Source organism: Cervus canadensis, chromosome 1 (genome assembly GCF_019320065.1).
Source record: "Cervus canadensis isolate Bull #8, Minnesota chromosome 1, ASM1932006v1, whole genome shotgun sequence".
Lineage (NCBI taxonomy): Eukaryota > Metazoa > Chordata > Mammalia > Artiodactyla > Cervidae > Cervus > Cervus canadensis.
In genome coordinates, this window is record NC_057386.1 from 103741791 (window position 1) to 103750614 (window position 8824).

Sequence of the window (8824 nt, forward strand, 5' to 3'; positions counted from 1 at the left end):
CCAGAAAGTTGATGAGGCTGATTTCAGATTATATCACCACCAACCAATCAGAAGAATATTCATGAGCTGACCACACCTTCTTTGAACCATTACTATAAAATTCCTCATTACCCCTCCAGGTTGGGGCATGCAGTCTTGAGGGCATTAGCCCACTGTGGCCTCCTTTGCCTGGCAAAGCAACAAAGCTATTCATCTCCACTTTATCTGAAACTCTGTGTCCAAGTTTAATTCAGTATTGGGGTTGAATTTGCTTCAGGCTGAGGCCAGAGGACACTTCATTTTATGGTTCCCAGGAAGACATGAGATAATTATGAGTGGTATTAGGACTACCATTCAGGCTCCCACAGCCTGACATGATTTACTCCTAACATGCTGTTTCCCCGCTTCCTGTCTATCTTAGTGTCTCCGTGGTCTAGATCCCCATCAATTTATTCCAGGCATGAGAGGGAAAAGGCTGTGGATGAGAACCTCATTGTAGAACATTCCTTCTCAGGCCCTGGGATTTTTCCTTTTGCAGATGTCTCATTGCACCTTTAATTCATGGCAGTTCAGCATCTATTCACTTTGGGAACTAACACCCTGATTTCCCCATTGGGAAATAATCAATGTCACATGGGATGCTGTCCAGCAGGTTGCTAACTCAGGCAACCTACTTTTTCCAAGTGCATTGGGGGATATCTCAAGTTCCTTCCCTGGAATTCAGATCATGAATACTGTGACCAGAAAACTGAGAGAGACTGGAACCAATGCCTCCAGAAAGACCTTGGGAAGATAACCAAATACCTTTTTTTTTTTTTTTTAATGGAAAGCTTCATGAATTTGCCTGTCGTCCTTGTGCAAGAGCCATGCTAATCTTCTCTGTATCATTCCAGCTTAGTATATGTGCTGTCAATGTGAGCATGATAACCAAATACTTTTATTTGTTTATTTATCTGGTTGTCCCAGGTCTTAGTTGCAGCACACAGGATCTTTGATCTCCATTTGTGGGGTGTAGGATCTTTAGTTGTAGCATGTGAATTCTTAGTTTGTGGCATGTGAGATCAGGTTCCCTGACCAGAGATCAGACGCAGGCCCCCTGCAGTGAGAGTGCAGAGTCTTAAACCCTGGACCACCAGGGAAGTCCCATCCAAATACTTTCTGCCACCAGGAACTCCTCTGGTGACCTCTGCCAGCTGTGCCCTCCATGTTTCCTGCTGATTCTGAGCATCGCGTAACTCCCAGTATCTGTTCTCAGAGCCTGGGGCCAGCACAGCCTTGGTCACTACCATCGGGAGGAGGTGGGCTAACTGAGCCGGAATCAGAAGAAGACCACCCTAGGAGGGAGTCTTGTCAAGCTTGCAGGTGTTGAGGGGGTCACTGAGGACCATGAGCCAAACTGCCAGCAAGGATAATGATAATGTAATGAGCAAGATTAGTCGTGTCTAGCTCTTTGCAACCCCATGGAATAGTCCATGGAATTCTCCAAGTCAGAATACTGGAGTGGGTAGCTGGTCCCTTCTCCAAATCTTCCCAACCCAGGGATCGAACCCAGGTCTCCCACATTGCAGGCAGATTCTTTACCAGCTGAGCCACCTGGGAAGCCCTGCAACAGTGCAGGCAAGAGGAAAAGATAAACACTGAAATGTCCCAACTCTCAATGCTTTTTATTTCCCTACAAAACTGCAGGGCGTCTCCTGTGGCTCAGCGGTAAAGAATCTGCCTGCAATGCAGGAGACCGGGGTTCAATCCCTAGGTTGGGAAGATCCCCTGGAGGAGAAAATGGCAACCCACTCCACTATTCTTGCCTGGAGAATCCCATGGACAGAGGAGCTTGGGAGCCTGCAGTCCATATGGTCGCACAGAGTCGGGAACGACTGAAGTGACTGAGCATAGTGCACAGAACTGCAATGGGGTGAGGGTCAGTTAGATGAGCTCAGTGCTAAGAAGACCCCCACAAAAGGGTCTTGATTGGAGTCAGGGGATGAGGAGGGGCAGGAGAGGAAGGGCTGGGGGTGGGAAAGTAGAGGTTCAGAGCAGACAAAAGTGCCCCAGCCAAGGGCCTCCTTAAAAGGTCTCCACACGCAGATGCCTGGGCTAGGAAGGCAGATGTCACTTGGGCATGGCCAGCCCACAGGACCTGAATCCTTGATGGTCCTTTCTGAAAACTCAGAGCACTGGCTGTTCACCAAGTCTGGTGTGGGGAGGGCAGCATCCTCTGTGGGCCTGTCTGTCAAAGCCTTACAATGACCTGTTATGGACCCGAAAGATCACACGTAGGGTTTTGCCTGGAGCTGGCCCTGCAGGTCTCAGGCTCTGAAGGTCCAGGTGTGTCCTTTTCCATGCTGCTCTTCAGGAATAAACAGCAGAGGTACATTCCCACAAAAAGACAGGTCCTTTCAGGCCTTTCTCTTAAATGCTTCTGTTAAGGCAAGTTCATGTGCCTGAAGCACAGTGATGCCAAACAAACTGAAATGATGGAGTTTGGAGCAGTTCAGTTCAGTCATTCAGTCGTGTCTGACTTTTTGCGACCCCATGAACCACAGCATGCCAGGCCTCCCTGTCCATCACCAACTCCCGGAGTCCACCCAAAACCATGTCCGTTGATTCTGTGATGCCATCCAACCATCTCATCCTCTGTCATCCCCTCTCCTCCTGCCCTCAATCTTTCCCAGCATCAGAGTCTTTTCCAATGAGTCAGTTCTTCTCCAGCCAAAGTATTGGAGTTTCAGCTTCAACATCAGTCCTTCCAATGAACACCCAGGACTGATCTCCTTTAGGATGGACTGGTTGGATCTCCTTGCAGTCCAAGGGACTCTCAAGAGTCTTCTCCAATGTTTGGAGCAGAGAAAGTCTTAGTACAGGGCCATGCAAGGAGCTGGGTGGCCCAGGCCCTAAAAAGCCTCAAGTTCCCTGAAGCAAAGCATTTTTAAAGGCAAGGTGTGGGGAAGCAGGGTGGTCATAGGGTCTGTGATGGGCTTGTGCATGATTCTCTGATTGGCTGATGGTAGGGTAACAGTGCATGTCACAGGGGTTAACATTATCGGTCCTTAGGCTCCAGGGTGCCTGGGGCTCTGTGCTTATGGTCATCAGGTGGTCAACATCCTCCATGCGGTGGGGGATTTTCACATCTGCAAAACAATTCAGGAAATGTCATCAGAAACTATTATTTAATTAATTCTGAGAGGAGATAAAGTGGAGGATATGGTGGAAGCCTCGCCCCCACCCCACCCCCGCCTCAAAGGCCCCATGGGGTCCTGCTTGGCTGCATTTTCTTCCTGCCCCTTGAGTCTTCTAGTGTAAAGTACACAGAGGTGGTTTGGGTGGGTGGGTGTGCTACCAGCATTGGGATCCACACGGGTATAAATAATGTCCTACAGGCAGCTTCAAAGAGCTGTTAACAAGTCAGAGAAGGTAGATTTCAGCGGACAGAGGGCTGTTAAGCAAGATCTCAGACACCTGAGCATGCAGCCACCCCCAGCATCTCCCATCTTTGTCACAGAGCTCAAGATTTGGATTCAGGAAAGAGAAGATCTGATACATTTAGCCTGGGTCACAGGCCTACAGAGGGCCTGGGGGTGGGGTTTGGTTCTCCCAAGGAAAACAGGTGCAGCTCCCAGAGCAGGTGGAGCAATGCCAGATGGACACACAACAGCTGGCCACTCAGGTCCTTCTCATGCTGGTCCCACGTGGTCTGAACAGAAGGTTCCAAATTTTTGAATCTGAATCTCTTCATGTCTCTTGCAATCTCCTTTGGGGAGAAGATGGTTAAAATATGATCACATTTTGATGTTGAAGGCAATATTATGCAACTACAGGATTTTCATCATGAGTCTCATTCTCATTTATACAGAAAGAGCACTGATCTTACCAGCAAGAGTGCAAAACCACTGGGATGGGCTGAACTGTGCATTCCTCCCCAGATTCATCTGTTGTGGTCCTAACCCTCAGTATCTGAGAATGTGACTGTATTTGGAGATAGAGGGTCTTTATAAAGGTAATTAAGGGAAATGAGGCCTTCCCAGGTGGTGCTAGTGGTAAAGAACATGCCTGCCAATATAGGAGACATAAGAGACAAGGATTCGGTCCCTGGGTCAGGAAGATCCCCTGGAGGAGGGCATGACAACCCACTCCGCTATTCTTGCCTGGAGACTCCCATGGACAGAGGAGCCTGGCGGGCTACAGTCCATAGGGTTGCAAAGAGTCGGACACAACTGAAGCATCTTAGCACACACACATTCAAGGTAAAATGAGGTCATATGAGTAGTCCAATCCGATATAGCTGATGTCCTATAAGAGGAAGAAATTGGGTTTTTTGTTGTTGTTGTTGGAGTATAGCTGCTTTACGCTGTTGCATTAGTTTCTGCTGTAGAGTGAGGCGAATCAGCCACACGTATACACACCTCTCCTCTTCCTTGGATTTCCTTCCCATTTAGGTCACCCAGGGCACTGAGTAGGGAAGAGGAGAAAGTTTGGACGCAGACACACAGATGGAACACCATCAGAACACATGGAGAAGACAGCCGGCTGAGGAGAGTGGTCTCAAATCAATTCTGTTGACACCTGGATCTCGGACTTAGAGCCTCTGGAAATGTGAGAAAATTAATTTCTTGTGTTACTTTGTTATGGCAGCCCTGACAAACGAATACAGCCTCTGTAATTCCTGTCTGAGACTGGAGAGTGTGTCCTATTATAGAAGTTTGGGTAGCTTTCACATGTATTAAAGGTTATTTTCCTTTGTTTTTCAGAAGTTCTCTCTTTTTTAACTCCAGCAAGCAGGCAGACTGCTTGCTTTTTGAACCTGTCTATAAGATTAATTGTCCAGAAAATTTTGTGAATTAATTGCTTACATCATTAAAAGGTCAGTAGGAAACAGGTGATGCTTTTTTTAAAAGGTGGTTTGCTGTGCAGGTTTTATTGGCTGCTCTGGTGTTTCACTGAGCTCGGAGTTGCAGAAGTGCAAACCGACAGTGACACCGACAAGCTACCATTCTGTAAGAGCCAGAATTAATGATACCTATTATAAATTAATTTATATGTATGAGTAATATATATAATCATATACATCAATCCTATTATTATCTAGTATAGCATATTACAATTATTTATAATATAAATCATTTGCTCCCCAATAATTGTATAGTATATTATATTAATATATACAATAATATATATTATAACATAATTAATACATAGAATTAATTTTTGACTTCTTATTTTTTAGAGATTAATAACTTTGCAGAAGCAATGGTGAAATTTTCCACTTTCGTACTCTTTTGAGGTACAGGAAGTCATTTTGATTTGGCTTCCTGGACCCTAAAAATGTCAGTCAACCACAACCCCCAATTTCCCTTCTATCAGTTTTAGCATGAGTGGTCCAGGCAGCCAAGCACAGCATCCTCCACATGAGTTGATTGGCTCAAGCACCTAAGGCTCAAGGTGACTTAAGCAGGTCCAATCAGAATGAAGCTCAGGGCTTTGTAAGATCCACCAGAAAAGAAGACTGCTGATCACACTAACCTGAATTTGGGAGAATGTGGGCTGACACTCCTGCAACCGTTGTGCCCCCAGGAGAAGAGAGTATGCCAGACAGAGGTGTTTACATCACAGTACAGCTGAAAGGGGGAGAGAGAAATCGGATTTCTATGTCATCATTGGAACTCAGATTAAGCCATGTGTAAAGCCAGATCTGAGCCTTTCTGGTTACACGGTCTAATAAATCTTTTTCCTTCTGCCAACTTGGGTTGGGTTGTAAAAGTTTCTAAGTGAGACATCAAATGGGCAAAGATTAATGGATGGCTTGAACTATCTGTTTGATACGAAGGAGAAAATGTGGTCCATTTATTGGTTAAATGGCCTTTGTGTTAATTATTAAGACAGAACTTTCACCACCTGCCATTTGCAATCTTGCCCTTTGAGTTCACCTAGAGATCTAAGTGTTGGTGGCACTGTGCTTGAGGGCAGACATTGATTTGTGCAGAGAGTGAAAAGACTGAATCTTAAGGCAACAATGCACGGTTTGCTTTCACATCAACTAGTAACTGACAATAAGCTTTGTTTGTTGGAATTTTTTAAATCATAGTTTCAATTTCAGCAGTTGCAATTGGTCTGTTTATGTTTTCTATTTCTTTCTGGTTGGCTCTTGGGAGACTGTACCTTTCTAAGAATTTGCTCATCTCTATTAGGTTGTTCATTTTATTGGCATGCAGTTGCTTGTAGTAGTCTCTTATGGTCTTTTGTATTTTTGTGGTGTCAGTTGTAACTTCTCCTTTTTCATTTCTAGTTTTATTGATTTGAGCTCTCTCCCTTTTTTTCCTGATGAGTTGGCTAAAGGTTTGTTTTGTTTATCTTTTCAAAGCACCGGCTTTTAATTTCATTGATCTTTTCTATTGTTTTCTTCATCTCTATTTCATTTATTTCTGCTCTGAGTTTTATGATTTATTTCTCTCTACTAACTTTGGGTTTTGTTTGTTCTTCTTTCTCTAGTTGCTTTAGGTATATGGTTAGGTTGTTTATTTGAGATTTTTCTTGTTTCCTGAGGTTAGATTGTATTGCTATAAACTTCCTTCATAGAACTGCTTAACTGCATCCCATAGGTTTTGGATCATCATGTTCTCATTTTCACTTGTCTCCAGGTATTTTTTGTTGTTTAGTAACATATTGCTTAGCCTTTATGTCTTTGTGTTTTTTATAGCTTACTTTTCCTTGTAGCTGATTTCTTTTTTAAAATATTTATTTACTTATTTACTTGCACTAGGTCTTATTTGTGGCATGTGGGATCTAGTTCCCTGATTAAGGATTGAACTCAGGCCCCCTGCATTGGCAATGTAGAGACTTAGCCACTAGACCATCAAGGTAGTCCCTGGTAGTTGATTTCTAATCCCAAGGTATTGTGGTTGGAAGGTCCAAGGGAGAAGATGGTAGCTTCAGGAAAAAAACGTATATATTTATATTGTGCTGTGCTTAGTCGCTCAGTCGTGTCCAATTTTTTGCAACCCTATGGACTGTAGCCCTCCAGGCTCCTCTGTCCATGGAGATTCTCCAGGCAAGAATACTGGAATGGGTTGCCATGCCCTCCTCCAGGGGATCTTCCTGACCCAGGAATCGAACCCAGGTCTCCCACATTGCAGGCAGGTTCTTTACCATCTGAGCCACCAGGGAAGCCCATATATATAAACATATACATTTTTTTCCCCTTGTGATATGCTCTTATATTTCTCCCTAGTATCATCACAATACTAATTAAATTATTACTAGCATCAGAAGGAAAATTAATTGTACTGCTTCTCTCTTCTGCTAGAATAAAACTGCATTAAGACATAGTTTTTGATGTAATCTTGTTTACTACTACTTCCCTGTATGTTGTAGGACTTCAGGAACAATTTAGTGTAACAATAAGAAAACCAGGCTCAGATATAAGAGGTAACTTGCTCAAGATTGCACTATCAATAGAGCTGGGATGCATTTCCTCTTCATAACCTCTAGAATGTGAGTATGTAAACGGAAAAAGAGGACAGAGCATCACACGAGGCTCCCAGTTGAAAGTGGCCCCAAAGCAACACTAGAAAGTGCCTTGGACCAGCCCTCATAATCCACCATGAAACCGGTGGGTTGTCTTAAAGATCAAAAATGAAGAGACACTAGGATGAGTGGAGAATATGCAGGTGTGAGCTTCAGCAGATGTCTTCTGTCTGAACACCATGAACTGGAAGATGGAGACACCCTTTGAGATCATTGAATAGACGTCCAGTCTAGAGGGCTGCTCAGAAGGTGGTGTTGCCGGGGAAGAGGAAGGTCTCAAGGGAGGAAGAAATAGCATTTTCTGATCACGAGGCATCAGGAGGTATAAGGGGATAAGTGTGAGTGGAAGAGGAATGAGAGATGGTGCCTTGTCAGATTCTGGCTAGAAATAAGAGTCCACACCAGCTACTTGCTGGGACAGCATGATCTGGGGCACTGGCCAGAATCATGGGCAGGGAGGAGGAGCCCAACAGAGGATGGTGAGGAAACCAGAAATCCTGGCGCTTGGAGGACACAAAGGGTAGTGACCGTGTGGAGGCCTGCTGGAGAGAACTGGTCCCGTGGTTTCCTGCCACCTGAGTCCCTGTAGGCCAACGTCGTGAAAAACCAGGTGACCGGGGTCCTGGGATAAGTAAACCTCAAGGATCATGCCTCACAGAGGCAGAAGAGGGCAAGGGCGGATCTGGGACTGAGTCTGAAAGCAAACTCAGTGATGCAGGATTGAGGATGGTGAGCAGGGGGTGGGGAGAAACCACATCCCATGCCTGGAAAGGCTTGAGCTCAATTCTCTGCCTGAGAAAAAGAGGCACGGATAGAAGGGATGCAATTAAAGAAAAATTACTTTTGAAAATCCCATTAGTGCCCAAATGTTTTGTTATTAGATAGTAATTAAATAGAAAAGGAAAATGCAGTGTTTATGGTCATACATTATTAAAATATTAACCAGGCCCCCATGGAATCTGAATTTCCTTCTTTTCTGACTTCATTGAGGGCCCTTGAGCCTTTTGGATGCAAATGCTGTTTATTCAACACATTAGGCAAGGCAGTTCAAATTATTTATTAATGGTGCTTATTTAATTTGATATCTTGGGTGTTTTCTGTTTGTGTCTGATGTCATTTGGGAAACAGACCATTGTTTTTCATTTTTTATTCCTATTAAACAGACTTGAGGGTGAATTATTCATGGAATTGTTTAATTTTGAGGGACTTTGATTGTATCGAGGCTGTAGGTCATTTTCTCCTCCTTTATTGAGGCTGCCAGAAGTCAATTAGCGATCCCTAAATGAAACAACAGCAGATATCTCATTAGCAGTTGGCTTCATATTTA

The 8824-nt window shown here is 44.3% G+C and overlaps 1 non-coding gene across 1 annotated transcript; it reads right to left on the minus strand.

Annotated features, from left to right (window-relative positions):
* Positions 1-795: 795 nt before the first annotated feature.
* LOC122425276 lies at positions 796-901 on the minus strand. Its single transcript, XR_006264814.1, has one exon. It is a non-coding gene; the product is annotated as a U6 spliceosomal RNA (small nuclear RNA).
* Positions 902-8824: the final 7923 nt, after the last annotated feature.